Here is a 23,868-nt window from a genome sequence, read left to right on the forward strand (position 1 = left end):
TGTGTTAGGTTTCAATCGTAGATGGATTGAGTTCTGGAGCCGCAATATCATGCTGCAACTATCCAAAACACTGGTGCGGCCATATTTGGAATATTGTGTGCAGTTCTGGTGCCTATGTTTCTGGAAGGATGTGGAAGCATGGGAAAAGGCACAGAGGATATTTACCAGGATGTTGTGTGGTCTGGAGGGAAGGTCTTATGAGGAAAGGTTGAGAGACTTGAACGTGTTCTCATTGGCAAGAAGGCTAAGAGAGGATTTGATAGAGACATACAAGATGATCAGTGACTTAGATAGGGTAGACAGTGAAAGTCTTTTTCCTAGGATTATGACATTAGTGTGTATGAGGGGGCATATCTACAAATTGAGAGGTGATAGATTTAAGACAGATGTCAGAGGCAGGTTCTTTACTCAGAGTGGTTAGGGCATGGAATCCACTACCTACTAATGTAGTTAACTCAGCCACATTAATGAGATTTAAACAATCCTTTAGATAAGCACATGGGTGATTTCAAGATAGTGTAGGGGGACGAGCTGAGAATAGTTCACAGGTTGGCACAACATGAAGGATTGAAGGGCCTGTTGTGCGCTGTATTGTTCTCTGACTATTGTGCTACAAGAGATTTTTACTGTCTTAAACAGAGTGATGGATCTTGTATTGTGGGCTTACGAAGTGTCACTGATCTCTACCAAACATGTACGAGGTAGAGAATGCTGCCTGACCTGCTGCGCTTTTCCAGCAACACATTTTTCAGCTCTGATCTCCAGCATCTGCAGTCCTCACTTTCTCCATGTACGAGGTAGAGTCAGAGCAATAATAAGAGGCTGCAACAGGAGGGGGACAGTTGGCTCCATACAAAACCCGACTCCTTCTCAACTGTTTGCACCACAAAAACAGAGCGCCTTCCAGAAAAGCACCTCTATATCCTACAACTTTGCCCACTATCGTGGTATCTGGCTGTGCACTAAAAGGAGTGCAACAGTCTGGACTGGGACCCTGAAACGCTTGGTAATGAGTCAAATCATCTGAGCATTGAGAGCCCCACCACATTGCATGCATTTTCTCTTGTTTTCACTCTGTTCCTGACTTCCCTTGGTTTTCCTAATGAACCTGCTAAAAGTTGTTATTACACACATCTGCACAAGCTGTGAATTGAACCCAGGCCCCTCGGTCCAAGATTCGGGATATTTTCACCGCGTCACAAAACATCGACTCGAACTTCCTTTGTCCCTTGCCTGGTCAGTCACGCCCGAATCAACTCTGCAATTGGGAGGAAGGGGCGGAACAGGAGGACCGAGTAGCGGCCGGTCCTCTAACCAGAGTGAATGAGGAGAGGGGCCAAAGCATTCTCGGGAGTGAACGCTTCAACATTGGTCAGAGAGCAAACTATTTTGCAGGATTGATCATTCTCACGACATAGTGGAGCATTAAACGTCTCTCATAAATCAATGTGAGATTTTAAAAAATACTGTAGTTTAAATGTAAATCTGATAACGTACATATTTCCAATCGATTTACACTATTCGAGTAAGAAACTTCTTTTCAACCTCCCAGTACGATTGGTAATTTACATACCTGGCCGGTATGGTTGATTTGGACCAGACAATTTGCATGTTAGATAGCTCTATTTCTATAACTCGACAAAGCAATTTTTAATGACTAGTATTTTACCCATAAGTCTGTGCAGTTATGAATATTCTCGATAAACTCACTGATAACCTCAGACGCATGCGCAATTTGGTTTCTATGCAGAGCATGCGCAGTGTCACATTGGTAAGGGCACAGAGAGACATAGAACTGCTTTCTCCTGCAGCGGCTGCGATCGGCTTCAGAGAGCAGCACTCAGAGCCGGTGTGTGGGAGCCTCGCTGGGAGAAAGGAGCGGAGAGAATTCACAAGTCCTGGATACAGGTTAAAAATAACTCGAAAATGATTCTCGAGGCCTGGGTAAGGAGGTGGCGGTCTCTGATCAGGGAAGCGGCCCAGGGTCACGGCCGCCATTTGTTTGAGGGAAGAGGAAGCTCAGGGCCGCCATTTTGAGAAGGTCAAGGTGCAGGAGGGCGGGGCTCCCGGGGTCTGTCGAATAATCAGAGGAAAGGGAAGCCCCATTGTTATTGATTAATTCCACGAACACAGCGTCACTGGGCGATCCTGCAGGAATATCCTCTCTCAGTCCTGCTGGGATGTTTCACCCAATCAGAACCAGCAGCTCTCCTCCTCTCTCAGCTCCCCTTCTGTCCTTCCTGCAGCATCTGTCCCCTGGAACATTGAGCTGCCTGTCCTGTCCCTCCCTCAGCTGTTGTTTCTGTAATACCTGTGATATCCCAGTCCCATCTTAGATTGCTTCACTAAAGACAGGAATGCACCCGTTGGATGTTTCTTAACATCAGCAATTGTTTAATACTCACTTACAGGTTTTTAATTACATAGTTTTTGAAGCATTTACTTCACACTCAATCATTTGCAATGGTGGGATTTGAACCTGTGTCCAGAGAACACTTGCTGAGTTTCTGTATAAATTGTCACACATCATGCCACTAGGCCATCATTTCGCCTGCTCACAGTTTGCATATCCCAGTGCAACATGAATCAAAACCCTTTCTTCCTGCACAATTGTTTGACCCGGCACTCTGGTGATGTGACTCAGTACCTCTCTATATGGTATCCCTCACTGTGTGGGTCTAATTGCTGCCTCTGTCAGCGTCTCTCACTTTTGAAGCTACTCCAGACCATGAGCCAACAGAATTCTTCACTCCAGAGAGATGAGGCAGCACAGGTCAGGAATGGAGACTGGATTTTCCAGATCTCTGTGGGGCTCAGTGCCATTCTATATGTGTAACCCTCAAACCATTAGTCTAATTTCCCATTCTGCCAATTTCGGTGACTTCTACAGGTACTCATGGAGTTCCTGACTCAATAGACTTGCCAACTGCTGGTTGGGACGATGGTTAGTCAGCCAGAAAGTCAGGGAGGTCGGGAGTCTTCAATAAATCCTGCTGCCCGGTGAGATCATTCCAATGCACAGAGCAGAAAGTAATAAGGGGGATCCAAACATCAGCTAACAAGACATGACATAGAGAAAGTGTTGGAGGGGGAGCACAATACAGTCACACCCCAGGCTCAATCACCATGCCTACTGCAAGTTTTGTTGTAATGAGACAGCATCGGGAGTTCCCAGTTATCAGTCCAGGCCTGTGCTTTCTTAGGGAGCATCAGAACAACTGAGGGGAAAGCAGGCTTCCCACGAGAGGGTGGTAATGCTACCTGGGATCTTTCTGTTCCCTATTCCCTCTCCAACACTGTATCTATGGCTTGTATTGAGGACCAGTGTCTTCAATCATTCTAACTCCTATAACAGTTCCTATCTCTGTCATCTCCTCCCCTCTCTCCAATTATTTCACATATTTGAAACCTCCAGTCCAGATGATCATCCGTATCACTGTAACTTGCTTCAGTCTCTACAACATGCCTTGTCTTGATAGTCTTCTCCTCCAATAACTGGAGACATCGGGTCTGTTTCTGTGCAGCATGACTCTTCGGCCGAGGTTTCCTAAATGGAATGATTTGCGTTTGCCTGTGTTTGGCTCATCTCCCTTCAAACCTTCTCCTCTCCATGTACCTGCCCGAGTGTCTTTTCCATATTGTAATTGTACTTGTTTTTACCATTTCCTCTGGCAGTCCATTCTGTCTATGCACCATCCTCTGTGGATACTGTTGCCCCTCAGCTCCCTCTTTAAATCCTTGCTCTCTCACCCCACATTTATGCCTCTAGCTTTGGACTCACCTACCCTTGGCAATTCACCTTACTTAGACTCTAATTGGTTTCATAAACCTTTATAAGGTCACCCCGTGGCCTCCTCTTCCCAGGAGAAATATTGACGACAGTGTTACCAATATCTCCAACTCATGTACTCAATGCTCTGACCAATGAAGACAAGTGTGCCAATTGCCGCTTTCAACACCCTGTCACCCTGTGATGCCAGTCCAAGGACCAATGTAACTGCACCCCTTGGTCTCTCTCTGTTCAACAGCACTGCCCAGGGCCCAACTATTACCCATGTTAGTCCTCCCTGGTTTGTCTTAACTAAATCCAACACCTGAATTAAACTCCATCTTTCATTCCTTGGCCCAGTTGATTAACATCCCCTTCGATAACTATATTCCCTGCCCACTCTTCCACTAACCTTGGTATCCATAAACATACTAACAGGGACTCCTGTATTTTCACTCAAATTGTTTATGTAAGTGGTGCACAACAGTGGTCCCAAGACCAATCCTTACAGCACACTGCTGGTCAGAGGCCTCCAGTCTGAACAACAACCCTCTCCCACCGCCCTCTGTCTCCCACTGTTATCCCATTTTGTATCCAGTTGGCAAGCTCTCCCTGATCCCTTGTGATCTACCCTTACTAACCAATGTATCATGTTACACCCTGAACAAGGATTTGGGGAAGCCAGAAACAACGTCTGTTGCTCTGCCTTCGTCTATCTTTTTGGTCACATCTTGAGCAAACTCCAGTCAAGATTGTGGGACATGTTTTCCCACGCACAAAGCTATGCTGGCTGTCCGTAATCAGGCCTTATCTTTCCAAATGCATGTAAGACCTACCTCTCAGAATGACCTCCAACAACTGACGTGCCAAGATGTCTCGCTCATCAGTCTGCAGTTCCCTGACTTTCTCTTGTAGCCTTTCTTAATTGATGACACAACATTATAATCATAGTCGGAGTCATACCGTACTATTTGGTTAACGCTAACCATACTCTAAAACTGATCTCATCGCACCTGCCTGTTCCTGGATCACATCCCTTCAAACCTTTCCTATTCCTGTTCTAATCCAAATGTCTTTTAAACATTGTTATTGTCCCCATGTTCACCCCTTCCTTGGGAAGTTCGTTCCACACACAACCCACCCTCTGTGTAGCAATGTGCCTCTTGTGTCTTTTTAAAAAATGTTTCTCCTCTAAACTTAAAAATGTAGTGCCTTGTCTTTAAACTTCCCTGTCCATGGGAAAAGACAACTCCCATTAACTCTATCTATCCCCCTCATGATTTTATAAACTTCTATGAGGTCATCTGTCAACATTCAGGTTTCAGTGAAAAATACCAACCTATTCAGCCTTTCTTTATACTGAAGCCTTTCGTACCCAGCCACATCCCAGTAAATCTCCTCCCAACCCTTTCCAGCTGAATAATATCCTTCCTATAACTGGGCGACCAGAACTGGACACAGTATTCCAGAAGAGGACTCACCAATGGCCTGTATAATCTCAACGCGACTTCCCAACTCCTACATCCAAAGGACTGAGCAATGAAAGCAAGTGAGGCCAGCACCTTTTTTTAAAACCATCCTGTCTCTCCATGTTGCAAACTTCAAAGAATTATGTAGCTGAGCCCTGAGGTCCCTCTGTTCTACAACACTACTGAAGGTCTTGCCATTAATTGTATAAGCCCTGCCCGGGTTTGTTGTACAAAATGCATTACCTTGCATTTATTTAGATTAAACACCATCTACAGTTTTTCAGCCATTCACACATTTCATCAGGATCCCTTTGTAATCTCAGAAAACCTTCTTCACGCTCCACAATGCCACCCTCCAGTGTAACAGCCTATCACACACAGCTCTCTATGGTACAAATATCTCTGCGAGGGGCCCTACAATTTCTTCACCAGCTTCCCACAATGTCCTGAGATCCATTTGATCAGGTCCTGGGGATTTATCTACCTTTGTGTTTTAAAACCTCCAGCTCCTCCTTTTCTATAATGTGGACTCATTTCAAGACATTGAGTCATAGAGATGTACAGCACAGAAACAGGCCCTTTGGACCAACTCCTGCATGACGTTTCTAGTCACATTTGCCACAATTTTGCCAAAATCCCCCTAAACCTTTGCTATTCATACACCCATCCACATGCCTTTTAAATGTATTTGTATCAGCCTCCACGATTTGCTCTGGCAGCTTATTCCATCCACTGTGCGGGAGTCAGTTGTCCTTTAGACCCCTTTGAAAAGTTTCCCTCGCCTGGGGAAATGACCTTGTCTATTGACCCTGTCGATGACCACCATGATTTTAAACACCTTTTATCGGTTAACTCCTCAGCCTCCCATGTTCAACTGAAAACAGCCCCAGCCTATTCAGGCTTTTCCCTGAAGCACAAACCCTCCAACCCTGGCAACATCTTTGGTCATTTCTTCTGAACCCTTTCACGTTCCACAACATCCTTCCGATGGCATTGAGACCAGAATTACACACAGTATTCCAATAGTGGTCAGGACAAACACTGTTTAGTTCCCTGAGTGTCCCAGTCTTTATCCACAGTAAGTTCCAAGGTGAAATATTTGTTTTGGATCTTGTGGTTTTGCACATCGTTGGCTTCATTGATCATTAAGGAGACCGCGTTTGTCCCGAGCTCTTCTTTTGCTCTTAATACACTTGTAGAGTCTCTTTGGATTCTCCTTAACTTTCTCTGCCAAAGCTATCTCATGTCCCCTTTTTACATTCCTGATTTCCATCCTAAGTGTATTTCTACAGCCCCGATGCTCCTGAAGGGATTCCCTTGAGTCAGCCAGTTATATCTGACATGTGCCCCCTTTTTTCTTGACCACAGCCTCGAAACTCAGCCAGTGTTTCCTAATTCAGTCAGCATTGAGCTGCACACTAACAGGAACACGCTGGCGCTGAACGCTCCTTTTATCTCGGTTTTAAAATATTCCTACTTGCCAGACTTCCCTTTATCTGCAAATAGCCTCCCCAGATCTCCTTTAAAAATTCCTGTCTAATACTACTTTGCTCCTTTGAGTAACTTGAACTTGTGGACCAGGCCTGTCCTTTTCCATCGCTATTTTCAAACTAATACAATTGTGGTAACTTTCCAAAGGGCTCCCCCACTAACACCTCAGTCCCGTTCCTGACCTTGTTTCCCAAGGGGAGGTCAGGTTTAGCCCCATTCTCCAGTTGGGCCACTTATATGATTTTCGGAACACACTTAACAAATTCCTTCCATCCAAATGCTTAACTTAGTAGCAATCCCAGTCCAGGTTTGGAACGGTAAAGATCCCCTATCATTACAACCCTATTATTCTTAGAGATATCTGAAATCTCCTGACATATTTGCTCCTCCATCTCCCATTGCCTATCGCTGTAGTCCGACCGTAGAAAACTAATGACCAATTTTTATTTCTCAGTTCCACGAATATCGTTTAACTGGGCGATCCTACATGAATCCTCCCTCTAGGTACTGCTGGGATGTTTCCCCCTATCAAACCCACCAGCTCTCCTCCTGTTTTGCCTCCTGTTCTATCCTTCCTGTAGTATCTGTCTCCAGAACATTGAGCTGCTGGTCCTGTTGCTCCCTCAGCTGTGTTTCTGTAATATCTATGGGATCCCAATCCCATGTTCCCATCCATGCTCTGGGTTCATCTGCCTTATCTGTCTGGCCTTTTGCATTGAAATAACTGCAGTTTAATCCACCAGTTTTCCCTCATTGTCTGCTATGTTCTTGCCTGCCTTGTCTCCTTATATTGCTCTCTTGAACCTTTGTACCAGCCTCAACTTTCTTTCTGACCTTACGACTCTTTGGGGTCACACAGCCCTGCCAGACGAGTTTAAATCCTCTTGAGTAGCTCCAGCAACGTTCCCCACCAGGATGTGGGTCCCCCTCCTGCTCCCAGTTCAGGTGTATTCCCCACCCTGTCTACCTGTGCTGACACCTTCAGACATCCAGGGACTTGCCCACCAAGGTCCCTGTGTTCCTCAGTAATCCAGGAGGACCTACCATTCATGATGTATATCATTCGTTTATTAGACTCCCCACAGTGCATTACCTCACAGTGATCAGAAGTAAACTCTGTCTGCCATAACTCTGCTCAGTTTATCATCTGATCGATATCAGACTGCAGCCTGAGTCCATCCCCCTCACTGTGGACAACACCGTCACCTTTCATGTTATCTGCAAACCTACTAATGTTACCTTCTGCTTTCACATCCGAGTGATTAATGTCCATAATGAACAGCAATGGCTCCTGCACAGATCCCTGTGGTACACCCGCTGGGCAAAGGCTTTCAATCACAAAACTAACCCTCCACCAATTGTGGAGTCAATTTACCAACTTACCTTGGATCCCATGGGATCTTCCCTTTTGGACCAGCCTTCCGTGTGGGACCTTGTCAAAGACCTTAATGAACTCCATATAAACCACATCATCTGCACTGCTCTCATCAATATCAGAGGACAGTCATCGAGCAAATCCATACAGACAATCCCTAATGAAATTGTGCGGGTATCCGTTTTTTGGCGAATACATTGTATAGGTGTTCTTCTTCCTCTTTTTGCAGTTCTGGTGTACTGCAGTGTGTTGTGGCCCTTGTGAACAGTATCTTGATGCAACTTCTTTTGTGTGTGTTGGGGTGGTTGTTTTCGGAGTTCAGGACTTGGTCTGTGTGTGTGGCTTTCCTGTAAATCTTTGTGGTGAATTCTCCGTTCGGTGTTCTCTGTACCATCACGTCTAGGAATGGGAGTTGGTTGTCCTTTTCTTTCTCTGTAGTGAATTGGATTCCTCTGAGTGTGGCGTTGATGATCCGGTGTTTGTTCTCTATTTCTGTGTTTTTAATGATTACAAAGGTGTCATCTACATATCTGACACAGAGTTTGGGTTGAATTTGCAGTAAGACTGTTTGTTCTAATCTTTGCATTACCGTTTCTGCTATGAGTCCAGAGATGGGTGAGCCCATGGGTGTGCCGTTGATTTGTTCATATATTTGGTTATTGAATGTGAAGTGTGTTGTGAGGTACAGGTCCAGTAGTTTGAGTATGCCGTCTTGGTTGATAGGATACTATGTTGGTTGTGATACTATGGGTCTGAGTGGGATGTCTGGATTGTGCACTTTAGGTAGTCCATAGAATCTGGGGGTGTTGTTGCTTTCAGTTTTCATTCTCTGTAGGTCAAACCTGGTAATCTGTCCGTTTTTTTTTGTAGGTTTCTCAGTGTGTTGTTTATCCTATTGGTGAACTGCGGGGTGGGGTCAAACTCCACGCAATTTCATCCACAGATGCCTCAGGGAAAGACAACGGAATGAAGACATGCCACAACCCAAAGGACTAGCCACACTACCATACATCAAGAACATTTCGGAACTGACAGCCAGACTACTGCGACCACTAGGACTCATAACAGCACACAAACCAACAGCCACTCTCAGACAACAACTCACCAGGACGATGGACCTGACACCCAGCATGAGCAAAACCAACGTAGTGTACAAAATCCCATGCAAGGACTACACAAAATACGACATAGGACAAGCAGGAAGACAGCTAACGATCCGCATCCACAAACACCAACTAGCCACGAAACGACACAACCAGCTATCCTTAGTAGCCACACACGCAGATGACAAGCAACGTGAGTTCGACTGGGACAACACTACTATTAGAGGACAAGCCAAACAGAGAACAGCCAGGGAATTCCTGGAGGCATGGCACTCATCCACAGACTCTATCAACAAATACATTGACCTGGACCCAATATACCGGCCACTACAGCAGACAGCTGGAACTGACAACCGGAAGCGGCAGAGACAGGCCACTATAAATGCCGGAGGAAAGATCACAGAAGTGCTTCACAGGAGGCTCCCAAGCACTGAGGATGTCACCTAGACAGGGGACGAAATGTTTGCAAGACAAATTCCCAGCTCGGCGAACAGAACCACAACAATGAGCACCCGAGCTACAAATCTTCTCCCAAACTTTGAAGCCCTTTAGACTCTACAAAGCTCCGTCATGAACAATCCACCATCTCTCTGTTTCCTTTGCCTTCTTCACTGTCTGCAACTCTCGCTGTAACTTCAAGTAACGTTCTTTAGTTACTGCAGGTCTGCCTAGCTCCCCAGATAACCTGTTTCATTCCCTACAGCTCCCTCAATCACTGTAACACCCTCTGCTCTGTCTCATTGTCCTCTTTCCCACTGTCTTCCAGGCCCAACGGCGATCCTGTAAGAGAGCAGTGTGGAATGGGATGTTATAAATCTCAGCTGAGGCTTGAGGCCTACCATTACCTCGGGGTCACAAGGGGAGAGAACCTGAGAGAGAGCAGCACAGAGCGGGAGAATATAAATCAGCAGCGAGGGTCAAGGCCGACTGGGACTTGGATTTGGATAAAAAGCAGAGCAGGAGGCTCGAAATCAGCACCGAGTCACAGAGGGAGGGACCGTGTGAGGGAGCAACTTGGAGCAGGAGCTTGAGGCTGACTCCCACCTGGGAGAATATAAATCCGCACTGAGGATCGAGGCCTAGTCGTACCTGGGAGTCACAGAGACGGTGACCCTGTGAGGGAGCAGACTGGAGTGAGAGCTGGACGATTACACGTTAGAGGAGACACATCACTGTGTGTGCACGTGTTCCTCCATTGTTCTGCGTTTGTGTGTGTATGTGTGTGTATCCCCTTCCCTCGCTGTGTGTGTATGTGTGTGTGTATGCCTGTGAGTCCCCTTCCCTCGCTGTGTGTGTGTGTTTGTTCCTCCCTCACTGTGTATGTGAGCATGTCCCTCCCTCACTGTGTGTGTGTGTGTGTGTGTTTGTGCGTATGTCTGCGTGTCTCCCTCCCTCACTTTGTGTGTGTCCCCTCTCGCTTTTTGAGCACATGTCCCACCCTTGCTGTGTGTGTGCGTGTCCCATCCTCGCTGTGTGTGTGTGTGTGTGTGTGCCCCTCTTGAAGTGTGTAAGGGTGTCCTCCCCTCGCTCTGTACGTGTGTGTATGCGTATCACTCACTCAGTATGTGTCTGTGTGTCCCTCCCTTGCTATGTGAGTGTGTGTGTGCGCTTGTGTCTCTTGCTGTGTGTGTCCCTCATGCAGTGTGTGTGTGTGTGTGTCCCTCCCTCGCTGAGTGTGTGTGTGTGTGTCCCTCCCTCGCTGAGTGTGTGTGTGTGTGTGTGTGTATGTGTCCCTCCCTCGCTGCGAGTGCGTGTGTGTGTCCCTCCCTCGCTGCGAGTGCGTGTGTGTGTCCCTCCCTCGCTGCGAGTGCGTGTGTGTGTGTCCCTCCCTCGCTGCGAGTGCGTGTGTGTGTCCCTCTTGCTCTGTGTGTGTCCCTCCCTCGCTGCGAGTGCGTGTGTCCCTTTTGCTCTGTGTGTATCCTTCCCTCGCTGCGAGTGTCTGTCCCTCTTGCTCTGTGTGTGTGTGTGTGTGTGTGTGTGTGTCCCTCCCTCGCTGCGAGTGTGGGTGTGTGTCCCTCCCTCGCTGCGAGTGTGTGTGTGTGTCCCTCTCGCTGTATATGTCTGTGGTTGTGTGCTTCCTCATGTGCATGTCGCTCCCCCACTGTATGTGCGTGTCCCTCCCTAGCTCTGTGTGTTTGTGTGTGTGTATGTGTGTGTGTCCCTCCCTCGCTGTGTGTGTCTGTGTGCTTCCTCATGCGCATGTCGCTCCCTCACTGTATGTGCGTATCCCTCCCTAGCTGTCTGTGTGTGTGTGTGTGTGCGTGTCTCTCCCTCGCTGTGTGTGTGCATGTCCCTATCTTGCTGTGTCTGTCTGTGTTTTTGTGCTTTCTCATGCACATGTCGCTCCCTCGCTGTCGGTGTGTGTGTGTGTGTCCCTCCCTCGCTCTGTGTGTGTGTGTCCCGCTTGCTGTCCTTGTGTGCATGTCCCTCCCTCACTGTGTGTGTGTGAGGTTCCCCCCTTGCTCTGTGTGTGTGTCCCCCTCTTGCTGTGCGTGTGTGTGCGTGTCCCTCCTTCGCTGTGCGTGTGTGTGTGTGTGTCCCTCCTTCGCTGTGTGTGCTCGCATCCCTCCCTCGCTGCGTGTCTCACCAAGTCCCTCACTCGCTCTGTGTGTGTGTGTGAGTGTGTGTGTCCCTTCCTTGCTGTTTGTTTGTGTGTCCCCCCTTCACTGTGTGTCCCTCACTCGCTGTTTGAGTGTGTGTCACTCCATCGCATTGTGTGTATGTTTCTCTCTCTCGCTCGCTGTGTCTGTGTGTGTGTGTGTGTGTGTGTGTGTGTGTGTCCCTCCCTCACTGTGCGTGTGCATGTCCCTCTCTTGCTCTGTGTGTTTGTGTTCATCCCTCCCTCACTGTGTGTGTGCGCATGTCCTTCCCTCACTGTGTGTGCATGTACTTCCCTCCGTGTGTGTGTGTGTGTGTGTGAGTGTGTGAACAGCTTGCTGTGTGCGTGTGTCCCACCCTTGCCGTGTCTGTGTGTGTCCCCTCTCAATTTCTGTGCACATGCCCTCCCCCTCAACATGTGTGTGCTTGTCCCTCCTTCGCGGTGAGTGTGTGTCCCTCCCTCACTGTGTGTCTGTGTGTATTCCCCTCACCATAAGTGTGTGTGTTTGTCCCTTCCTCGCTGTGTGTGCACGACTCTCCCTTGCTCTGTGTTTGTGTGTGTGTGTGTGTGTCCCTCCTTTGCTTTGAGTGTGTGTGTGTCCCCGTCCCTTGCTGTGTGTGTGTGTGTGTCCCTCCCTCGCTGTGTGTCTGTGTGCATCCCCCTCACTGTGTGTATGTGCGCGTCCCTCCCTCGCTGTGTGTGTGTCCCCCCATCCCTCAGTGTGTGTGTGTGTCCCTCCCTCGCTGTGTGTGTGTGTGTGTGTGTGTCCCTCCCTTGCTGAGTGTCTGCCTGTATTCCCCTCACTGTGTGTTTGCCTGTCCCTCCTTCGCTTTGCGTGTGTATCCCTCCCTCACTGTGTATTTGTGTGTGTCCCTCCCTCGCTTTGCATTTGTGTGCCCCCTCTCAATTTGTGTATACATGCCCTCCCTCTCGCTGTGTGTGTGTGCGTGTCCCTCCCTCGCTGTGTGTGTGCGTGTCCCTCCCTCGCTGTGTGTGTGCGTGTGTGTCCCTCCCTCGCTGTATGTGTGTACGTGTCCCTCCCTCGCTGTGTGTGTCCCTTCGCTGCATGTCTGTGCGTGTCACTCCCTCACTGTGTGTGTCCCTTCCTCGCTGTGTGAGTCCTCTCTCTCGATTTGCGTGTGTGTCCCTCCCTCACTGTGTGTCTGCATGTATCCCCCTCACTGTGTGTGTGTGTGTGTGTGTGTGTGTGTGTGTGTGCGTGCTTGCATATCCTTCCCTCGCTGTTTGTCTGCATGTGGGTCCTCTGCTCCAGATCAGACCATTGCTGTCTCTGGAAACACCTCCATTCCTGACAACTCTTCCCATTTGTGTAACCTCGTTCAGACCCCATACTCTCCAGCTTCCTGAATCCTCTTCCTGCATTGCAACCAAAACCACATGTTTCTGTAATATCCACCAGTGCTTACACCCTCCCCGACTCAGTACCACTTGCAGCCCTAATAAAACACCTAAACTGTGAATCCTCTCATTTCCCTACAATCCTCCCTCCCTCCCTCCCTCCTCAAATGTCTTCATCACCATGAGACCTCACAATTACTGAAGCCTCCTTTTGGCGCTGCAACCCTCCAAATGCCTGTAAAATCCTCCTGTCCTGATATTCCTCCCTATCTCTTTAACCCCCACCACCCTCCAGTACCCTTCTGGGGAACATGGCAGAGGAGGGAAGATTTGTAAAGTCCGAGCCATGTTACGGAGGTAGAATTCTGGGAATTACAGATTTGGTCGAATGTCTGTGGTGTGCAGATTATTGGTGAGGACTCTAAAGAAAGGATTTATGACGACTTGGAAAACCATAGTTAAATTAGAGACAGTCAGTATGGGTTTGTGAGGGGTCAGGTCATGCCTCACAAACCTTATTGAATTCTTTGAGGATATGGCAGAATATGTTGATGGCTGATTCAGAAAAGAAGGAAAATTGGGATACAGGGAAATCTGTCTGTCTGGATACAGGATTGGATGGTCCAGAGAAGACAGAGGGTGGCAGCAGATGGACAGTATTGAGCCTGGAGCTCAGTGACCAGTGGGGTTCTGTAACAATCAGCTCTGGGACTCTGCTCTCCGTGATTTTTGTAAATGATTTGGATGTGGATGTTGGAGAATGGGTTAGTAAGTTTTCCAATAACATGAAGGTTGGTGGAGTGGTGGGGAATGTGGAGGACTGTTGTAGGTTGCAATGGGACATTGACAGGACGCAGAGCTGGGCTGGAAGTGACAGATGGAGTCCAATCTGGAAACGTCTGAAGTGATTCTTTCTGGAAGGTCGAACTTGAAAACAGAATACAGGGTGAAAGGCAGAATACTTGGCAGTGTGGAGGAACAGAGAGATCATGGGGTCCGTGTCCATAGATCTCTCAAAATCGCCATGCACGTTTGTAGGGTTGTTAAAAAGGCATATGTTGTGTTGGCTCCCCTTAGAAGGGGATTGACTGTAAGAGCCGTGAGGTTTTCCTGCAACTTTATAGCGTCCTGGTGAGACCACACTTGGAATATTGTGTTCAGTTCTGGTCCCCTGTTTACAGGAAGGATGTGCAAGTTTTAGAGAGTGTACACAGGAGATTTACCAAGATGCTGCCTGTAATGGAGGGCAGTTCTTAGGAAGAAAGGTTGAGGGAGCTAAGGCTTTTTTTCATTGGAGTGAAGAAGGGGGCAGGGCGACGTTGTGGAGGTGAACAAGATGATAAGAGGCGCAGAGTGAGTGAATAGTCAGAGACTTTTCCTCCTATGGAATAAATGCCGATTACAAGGTGGCATAATTTTAAGGTGAATGGAGGATAGATAAGAGGATAGAGAATTAGACACATCTGGGACATTCAATAGACTCTTGGACAGACACATGGATAATAGTAAAATGAAGGGTATGTAGTTTACTTTGATCTTACAGTCGGATAAAAGGTTTGCATGAAATCATGGCCGAAGAGTCTTGGACTGAACTATTCTGCATTCTGTGTTCTGTCTGGTAAACTGGGTAATAAGCTCAGATCAGTGTAAAAGGGTATGGCATTCAGGAGGAGCTAGTGAACTGGATACAAAATTTGCTTGATGGTTGTAGACAGAGGGTGATGGGGGACATGTTGTTTTTCTGACTGGAGGCATGTGACCAGCGGTGGAGTGGGTCCACTGTTGTTTGTCATTTGGATAAATGGTTTGGATGGGAATATTGGTTTCCTGGTAAGTAATTGTTTTGGGTGACACTGAAATTGGTGGTAAAGTGGACAGTGAACTTGGTTATCTGTGATACAACAGGATGAACAGTACTGCTGGGATAGTGGGCTGAAGAATAGCAGATGGAGTTTAATTAGATAAATGTGAGGTGTTCCATTTTGGTGAAACAAACCAGGGTGGGACTTGTACAGTTAATGTTCGGGCCCTGGGTATGTTGTCAGTCAGAGACCCAGGGATGCAGGTACACAGTTCTTTGTAAGTGCTGTCACAGTTAGACAGACTGAAGCAGGCCTTTGGGATGGTTACCTTCATTGGGAGAGCATTAAGAGTAAGAGTTAGGATGTCATGTTGTATCTGTAAAAGACATTGATTGGACCACCATTAAAACATTGTTGATCAGGAGGAAGAACTCATCTAGTTCACTAAGCTCCTTTAGGGAAGGTCATCAAATATTCTAACCTGGTCTGGCCGACATGTGACTCCAGACCCACAGCAATATGACTGACTCTGAGCAACCCTCTGGGTACTTAGCAGTGGGGTCAAAGAACGTTGTTCCAGGCAGTGACACCCACATCCCATGAATGAATATATAAAAATACCTATGTCCCTCCGTACCTCTGCAAATCCCTCCAGCTGCAGCGATCCGTCCTGGCTTTGTTACACCCTGACCACTGTCTGCAACACTCTCACCACCTCCAGCACCTTCACCTCTCCCTGTTCCTATCGTGTCAATGAACCCTGACCGTGGCTCCCCTTCCCACAGACCTCTTCCTGCGAGCAGACTCATTGTAATCCATTAACATTTACTCCTAAAACACTCTCTCACTTCAGGATTTTAAGTACTTTTTGATGATCTTCTCAGCCTCATAATCTAGTATGATTCTTTTTGTTATGAGTGAGGGATCAGTGGGAATTTCTTGCTGAGGTTTTTACTATTTCAATCGAATGTCCTTTTGTTGAGTATTTTGCATTGTCCCTTCAAATGTTTTTCACTGTTCATTTACAGACACACATTTCAGTCTGTTTAGCCTGTTTACCTTGGTCAGTTCTCCTCTCAACCTCATGTCATTGGCTATTTTTGTTTCTAGCTGTAGCTTGTCCTTTCTGTGATTCACTTTAAAACTTTATTTATTTAAACTGCACTTTATCACAATTTCCCGAAGGATCTCTGCAGGTGACATTACTCATTCACTAAGTTTCATTACACCGTCGCTCTGCGATAGTTATGTCCCTTAACAGTTGCACAATGTGTTTTTCAAAGAAACACTGAAAAAAAGATTAACCGAACTCCTCTTCCAATATCGATGTTGATCGTGTGAATGTCCCAGATTATACGAATATTGAGGTTTTCCAAAATTATCACAATGCCTTTGTTAAAAAAAATTCCAATCAGTTCCTGTTTAATGCAGTGATGAGCAATGAAATGCTGTTTGTTGACTAAAACTGTTCTGCTGCTTGTGTCCTTGGCAAGTAGTAGCCAGAATTTACATTCAGACTGACTCTACTTCATGATCTGAGACCAAATGCTTTCTCTGTAATGCCTTTGTTATCCAATATTGTTAGCGTTGCCCATTTTGTCTGAGTTTGCGCAAGATTACGAACCACTGAATATTTTTGTTCACCCTGTATCTATGTCTCCCTGGTGTCTAAATCTCTTTTATCTATGTGTCACAAATCCATCGACCTTATTGCAGCAACGTTGTCCATTAAAAAAAACATAATATTCTCTCTTCCACAGTTTTCTGTCACAAATCTATTTGTTGATGTACCAGTTTAGTTAAACTCTGTCCCATCCTGTTCCTTTCTGCTTGTCTTCAGCCACATTCCCATGCTGTTTCATTGCTTCACCTTTTCCCTTTGGATTTGGAAAGCTCCTTTCACCTGCATCCTCTCTGTCAGTTTAATGCCCTGTCCATAAACCTACCGACATGATTGGCCAGGACACTGCTCCCAGCACAGTTCCAGGGTGACCATCCCAATAGATTTTTTAAAAATCAGATATGGGATGTGTGAGTCTCTGGCTGACCAGCCTTTCTTGCCCAGCCCGAGCTGCCCTTGAACTGAGTGACTTGCTCGGCCATTTCAGAGGGTAATTGAGAGGCAAACCCTTTGCTGTGGGGATGTCGTGCAGACCACGTGAGGATGGGCAGATGTCCTTCTCTAAAGGACAAGTGTTTGGATTTGTTGTACATCAGTCATGGTTTCATACTTATTTGTGGATTGTTAATTATTATTTTTAAAATTATTGATTTCAAATGTCTCCTTTTCAGATGGTGGGATTGAATCCTGCCTCCCCTGGACATTAGCTGAGGTTTTGGATACATTCTCTCACAATAATACCACTAGGCCATGACTTCACCTGCTCACTGGGTGCTCATCCCTGAGCACTGATACCAGGGCATCATGAAGCTAAACCCATTCTTCCAACATGACTGTGTGATCCTGACATCTTCCAGCAATCTGGGACTATTACTTAATATCGCTCCATTTTCCAGAGATCTGTGGGACTCAGTGCCATTCTCCACGTGTAACCCTCACTGCATCTGTTTAATTTCCCATTCTGTCTATTTCTCTGTCTCCTGTAGGTACTCAGGAAAGTCCTGACTCAATCGCCTTCCCAGCTGCTGGGTGGATCGTCCATCACCTCATTGAACACAGTTGGTCTGCCAGAGAGAGACAAAGGGAAAGGAGATCTGGAGCCTTCAATAAATCCTGTAGTGAAGTAAGGTCTCCCACAGTGCAAGAGCAAAGAACAATGAGAGGGCTCCAAACATGTGTGAACACAACATGACATAGATACAGTGCTGGAAGGGAGCACAGTACACACACACACCCCAGGCTCAATCACCACCCCAATGTAAGTTTGTTATATTAAAACTCACTACTCTGCAACAGTCTATCTATGGCATGTATTGTGGTCCAGTGTCTTCAATAATTTTTAATTCCTATAACAGATCCTATCGCTGTAACCTTCTCCCTTCCCGATAGTCCCTCCACATATTTGAAATGTACTGCATTCCAGTCTACCATCCCTATCCCTGTAACTTGGTTCAGTGTCTACAACATTCCTTATCTCAGTGGTCTCCTCCTCCAATAAGGTAAAAACAAGGACTGCAGATGCTGGAAACCAGAGTCTAGATTAGAGTGTGCTGGAAAAGCACGGCAGGTCAGGCAGCATCCGAGGAGCAGGAAATCGACGTTTTGGGCAAAAGGCCTACACCAGGAACAGAGGCCGGGACCCTGCAGAGTGGGGAGATAAATGAGAGGGGGTGGGGATGGGGAGAAAGTAGCATAGAGTACAATAGGTGAATGGAATGGGAAAGAAGGTGATAGGTCAGAGTGGAGGATGGGGGAAGGTAGCAAAGAGTACAATGGTTGAATGGGGGAGGAGATGGGGGGTGATAGGTCAGAGAGGAGGGTGGAGTGGATAGGTGGGAAGGGAGATAGGCCATTAGGACAGGTCATGAGGGCGGTGCTGAGCTGGAAGGCTGGAGGTGGGGTGAGATGGGGGAAGGGGAAATGAGGAAACTGGTGAAGTCCACATTGATGCCCTGGGGTTGAAGTGTTCCGAGGCTGAAGGTGAGGCGTTCTTCCTCCAGGCGTCGGGTGGTGAGGAAGTGGCAGTGGAGGAAGCCCAGGACCTGCATGTCCTCGGCAGAGTGGGAGGGGGAGTTGAAATTTTGGGTCACAGGGCGGTGGGGTAGATTGGTGTGGGTGTACCAGAGATGTTCCCTAAAGCACTCTGCTCGGAGATGTCCAGTCTCCCCAATGTAGAGGAGACCGCAACGGGAGCAACAGATACAATAAATGATATTGGTGGATGTGCAGGTAAAACTTTGGATGTGGAAGGCTCCTTTGGGGCCTTGGATGGTGGTGAGGGGAGAGGTGTGGGCGTAGGTTTTGCAATTCCTGCAGTGGCAGGAGAAGGTGCCAGGAAGGGAGGGTGGGTTTTTAGGGGGCATGGAACTGACTAGGTAGTCACGGAGGGAATGGTCTTTGTGGAAAGTGGAGAGGGGTGGGGAGGGAAATATATCCCTGGTGGTGGGGTCCGTTTGGAGGTGGCGGAAATGGCGGCGAATGATTTGGTTTATGCGAAGGTTGGTAGGGTGGAAGGTGAGCACCAGGGGCGTTCTGTCCTTGTTATGGTTGGAGGGGTGGGGTCTGAGGGCAGAGGTGCGGGATGTGGACGAGATGTGTTGGAGGGCATCTTTTACCACGTGGGAAGGGAAATTCCAATCTCGATAGAAGGAGGCCATCTGGTGTGTTCTGTGGTGGAACTGGCCCACCTGGGAGCAGGTACGGCAGAGGCGGAGGAATTGGGTGTAGGGGTTGGGAATTTTGCAGGCGGTTGGGTGGGAAGATGTGTAATCTAGGTAGTTGTGGGAGTCGGTAGGTTCGTAAAAAATGTCGGTGTCAAGTCGGTTGTGATTAATGGGGATTGAGAGGTCCAGGAAGGGGAGGGAGGTGTCTGAGATGGTCCAGGTAAATTTAAGGTCAGGGTGGAATGTGTTGGTGAAGTTGATGAATTGCTCAAACTCCTCGAGGGAGCACGAGGTGGCGCCAATGCAGTCATCAATGTTGCGGAGGAAGACGTGGGCAGTGGTGCCGGTGTAACTACGGAAGACGGACTGTTCTACGTAGCCAACAAAGAGACAGGCAGAGCTGGGGCCCATACGGGTGCCCATGGCTACCGCTTTGGTCTGAAGGCAATGGGAGGATTTGAAGGAAAAATTGTTAAGGGTGAGGACAAATTCAGCCAAACGTATGAGAGTATCGGTGGAAGGGTACTGTTGTGGATGTCGGGAGATGAAGAAACGGAGGGCTTGGAGGTCCTGGTCATGGTGGATGGAGGTGTAGAGGGATTGGATATCCATTGTGAAGATGAGGTGTTGGGGGCCAGGGAAATGGAGGGTGTGAGTGGTGTCTCAAACGAATGTGGGTAGTTCCTGGACTGGGGGATTGGACAATGTCAAGGTAGGCAGACATGAGTTCGGTGGGGTAGGAGCATGCTGAGAGAATGGGTCGGCCAGGGTGGTCAGGCTTGTGGATCTTGGGAAGGAGGTAGAACCGGGCAGGGGGGATCCCGGACAATGAGGTTGGAAGCTGTGGGTGGGAGATCTCCTCCTGAGGTGATGAGGTTCTGTATGCTCTGGGAGATGACGGTTTGGTGATGGGTGGTGGGTCATGGTAGAGGGGGTGGTAGGAGGAGGTGTCTTTGAGTTGGCATCATGGTTTCAGTGGTGTAGAGGTCAGTGCACCAGACTACCACTGCACCCCCTTTATCTGCTGGTTTGATGGTGAGGTCGGTATTGGAGCAGAGGAAGTGGAGGGCTGCACATTGTGAGGGTGAGAGGTTGGAGTGGGGGAGGGGGTAGATAGGTTGAGGCGGTTAATGTCTCGGTGGAAGTTGGAAATGAAGAAATCGAAGGCAGGTAATAGGCCAGCGTGGGGTGTCCAGGTGGACGGAGTGTATTGGAGGCCGGCAAAGGGGTCCTCAGAAAATAGGCGGGAGTCTTCATTGTAAAAGTAAGCTCTGAGGCGGAGGTGGTGGAAGAAGTGTTCGATGTCACGGCGTGTATTAAGTTCCTTGATGTGTGGATGGAGGGGGATAAAGGTGACGCCTTTGCTGAGGACTGATCATTCGTCCTCAGTGAGGGGGAGGTCAGGGGGAATGGTGAAAACTCGGCAGGACTGGGAGCTGGGACCAAGCGTAGGTGTGGAGCTGGGGGAGGTGACGGAGCCTGTAACTGGAGTGGGTGTGGTGTTAGGGGGAATGAGGATGGAGTCATGAACAGGGGTGGTGTTCCCCTCAGGGTTCTGGGGGCAGGGATGGTGACGGTGGGACCTGGGGGTGGTGTCAGCAGAATGCAGGTGAGTGGCGTTGGTGGGGGTGGAAGTGGTGGCAAACACGGCAGTGGGGGGGGGGGGCGTGGAAATCACTGAGTGTGTGACATCAGCGATGATGTGAGGGGCGGAAGTGATGTCACTTGTGGTGTATGAGGAATTGTGAGGGGTGGAAATGGCATTTACTTTATTTTAACCAATAATTTCCTGTCACAAATCTGTTTGACAATATCGTATTTTAATTAAACTCAGTCCCTTACTGTTTCTTTCTTTTGGTCTTCATTCACATCTCCACGGTGTTCCAATATTTCAACCTTTCTCTTTGGACTTGGGAATTTCCATTCACCCGAGACCTGTCCCCCTCCTCATCTGTGTCCGTTTATAGCACACTGCATAATCTGGTACCATAGGAGCCTATCCCAATAAAATAGCTCAGTCCTCCCTGAGTACTGGTAGCAGTGCTCACTGGTCAGAACCACTTCTGATGATACCATTGTGTGATCCTGATACATTCCTGCACTCTGCTGATATCACTGTCTCTCTCAATGTGGTATCCCTCACTGTGTGCGTCTAATTGCTGCCTCTGTCAGTGTCTCTCACTCTTGCAGCTATTCCAGATCCTGAGCTAACAGCATTCTCCACTCCAGAGGGAAGCAATTGCACAGGCCATGGATGGACACTGGGAATTTCCAGATCTCTGTGGGACTCAGTGCCATTCTCCACGTGTAACCTTCATTCCATTAGTCTAATTTCCCATTCTGTCTACTTCTCTGTCTCCTGTACGTATTTCTGTTGTCCCTGACTCAGCAGAATTCCCAACTCTTATCTCGTCCATCACCATATTGAAGGCAGTTGGTCAGCCAGAGAGAGATGGAGAGGGAGATCTGGAGCCTTCAGTAAATCCTGCAGCCGGTAAGATCACTCACAGTAAACAGCACAGGGAGGAGTTAGTGGACTTTAATTCAGACCCTGAGGGCATGATGTCGGAATAATGCTGGGCAAGAAACATGAGAAAATTCTCAGGCTTCATTATCGCCATCTTGCCTGTAAATTCATCTGTTCCACAGAACCCTCCCTATGTCTGTCAGTTTCTCCATTGTCTGTTTCATCGATACCACTTCCCCTACCTCTATCAGCCCCTACAATCCTGCCTATCCCTGTAAGCTCCTCATATCAGTAAAACTCTCCAAGTTTCTGCCTTTGCCTTTAATCCCAGGTTCTGTCACATCTCTCCTTAACTGAAGAAAAACAACTCTTCAATTCCTTAAGCCATCCCCGTCAGTGTAGTCCTTTCCAGACCTGAAAAACCTCCCTGTCTTTGACTTTTTTGAACTCCTACCACCTTCATAATCTCTGTAACCTTCCCGTCACAACAACTAAAAGGCTCTGTACCTTAGTAACCTCCTCCAGCTGTTAGACTCCTCCTTGTCTCTGGGCACAAAGCAGAGTGACCCTGCTTCTCTCATAAATTAGTTTCTGCATTTCTAATGCTGACTGTGAACTCTTCCTGTCTCTAAAACGCACTCAGTCTCTGTAAACTCTGCTGGTCCCGATTGATGTAATTTCCTACAGTAACGACAAACCTTTATACCTTTAATCTCCTCCAGACGCAACCACACAGTTTATTTCTATAACATCTATGAGTGATAGAGTCGTAGAGATGCACAGCACGGAAACAGACCCTTCGGTCCAACCCGTTAATGCCAACCAGATATCCCAACCCAATCTAGTCCCACCGGCCAGCACCCGACCCATATTCCTCCAAATCCTTCCCATTCATATACCCATCCAAATGCCTCTGAAATGTTGCAATTGTACCATCCTCCACCACATCCTCTGGCAGCTTGTTCCATACATGTACCACCCTCTGCGTGAAAAAGTTGCCCCTTTGGGGTCTCTTTTATATCTTTCCCCTCTCACCCTAAACCTATGCCCTCGAGTTCTGGACTCCCTGACCCCAGGGAAAAGACTTTGTCTATTTATCCTATCCATGCCCCTCATAATTTTGTAAACCTCTGTAATGTCACCCCTCAGCCTCCGAAGCTCCAGGAAAAACAGCCCCAGCCTGTTCAGCCTCTCCCTGTAGCTCAAATCCTCCAATCCTGGCAACATCCTTGTAAATCTTTTCTGAACCCTTTCAAGTTTCACAACAATTCTTCCGATAGGAAGGAGACCGGAATTGCACAAAATATTCAAACAGTGGCCAAACCAATGTCCTGCACAGCCGCAACAGGACCTCCCATCTCCTGTACTCAATACTCTGACCAATAAAGGAAAGCATACCAAATGCCTCCTTCACTTTCCTGTCTACCTGCGACTCTACTTTCAAGGAGCTATGAACTTGCACTCCAAGGTCTCTTTGGTCAGCAACACTCCCTAGGACCTTACCATTAAGTGTATAAGTCCTGCTAAGATTTGCTAACCCAAAATGCAGCACATCACATTTATCTGAATTAAACTCCATCTGCCAGTTAGCTCATTGGCCCATCTGGTCCAGATCCTGTTGTAACCCTCTTCGCTGTCCACTCCACCTCAAAATTTGGTGTCATCTGTAAACTTACTAACTATACCTCTTATGCTCTCATCCAAATCATTTATGTAAATGACAAAAAGTAGAGGGCCCAGCACCGATCCTTGTGGCACTGCACTGGTCACAGGCCTCCAGTCTGAAAAACAACCCTCCACCACCACTCTCTGTCTTTTACCTTTGAGCCAGTTCGGTATCCAAATGGCTACTTTTCCCTGTATTCCATGACCTTGCTAATCAGTCTCCCATGGGGAACCTTGTTGAACGCCTTACTGAAGTCCATATAGATCACATCTATCACTCAATCTTCTTTGTTACTTCTTCAAAAAAACTCAATCAAGTTTATGAGACATGATTTCCCACACACAAAGCCATGTTGACTACCCCTAATCAGTCCTTGCCTTTACAAATACATGTGCATCTTGTCCCTCAGGATTCCCTCCAACAACTTGCCCACCGCTGAGGTCAGGCTCACCGGTCTATAGCTCCCTGGCTTTTTTTACCACCC

The 23,868-nt window shown here is 47.6% G+C and overlaps 1 long non-coding RNA gene across 1 annotated transcript in view; it reads left to right on the forward strand.

Moving 5' to 3' along the window:
- The first annotated feature begins 1,785 nt into the window (after nucleotides 1-1,785).
- LOC140478571 (uncharacterized) overlaps nucleotides 1,786-23,868 on the forward strand; it is a 42,459-nt gene continuing 20,376 nt past the window's right edge. The window contains exons 1-2 of the long non-coding RNA XR_011960833.1: nucleotides 1,786-1,908; nucleotides 17,575-17,846. This is a non-coding gene — a long non-coding RNA (uncharacterized lncRNA). The remainder of the gene's footprint in view (nucleotides 1,909-17,574; nucleotides 17,847-23,868) is intronic.

Source organism: Chiloscyllium punctatum, chromosome 6, assembly GCF_047496795.1.
Source record: "Chiloscyllium punctatum isolate Juve2018m chromosome 6, sChiPun1.3, whole genome shotgun sequence".
Taxonomy (NCBI): Eukaryota; Metazoa; Chordata; class Chondrichthyes; order Orectolobiformes; family Hemiscylliidae; genus Chiloscyllium; species Chiloscyllium punctatum.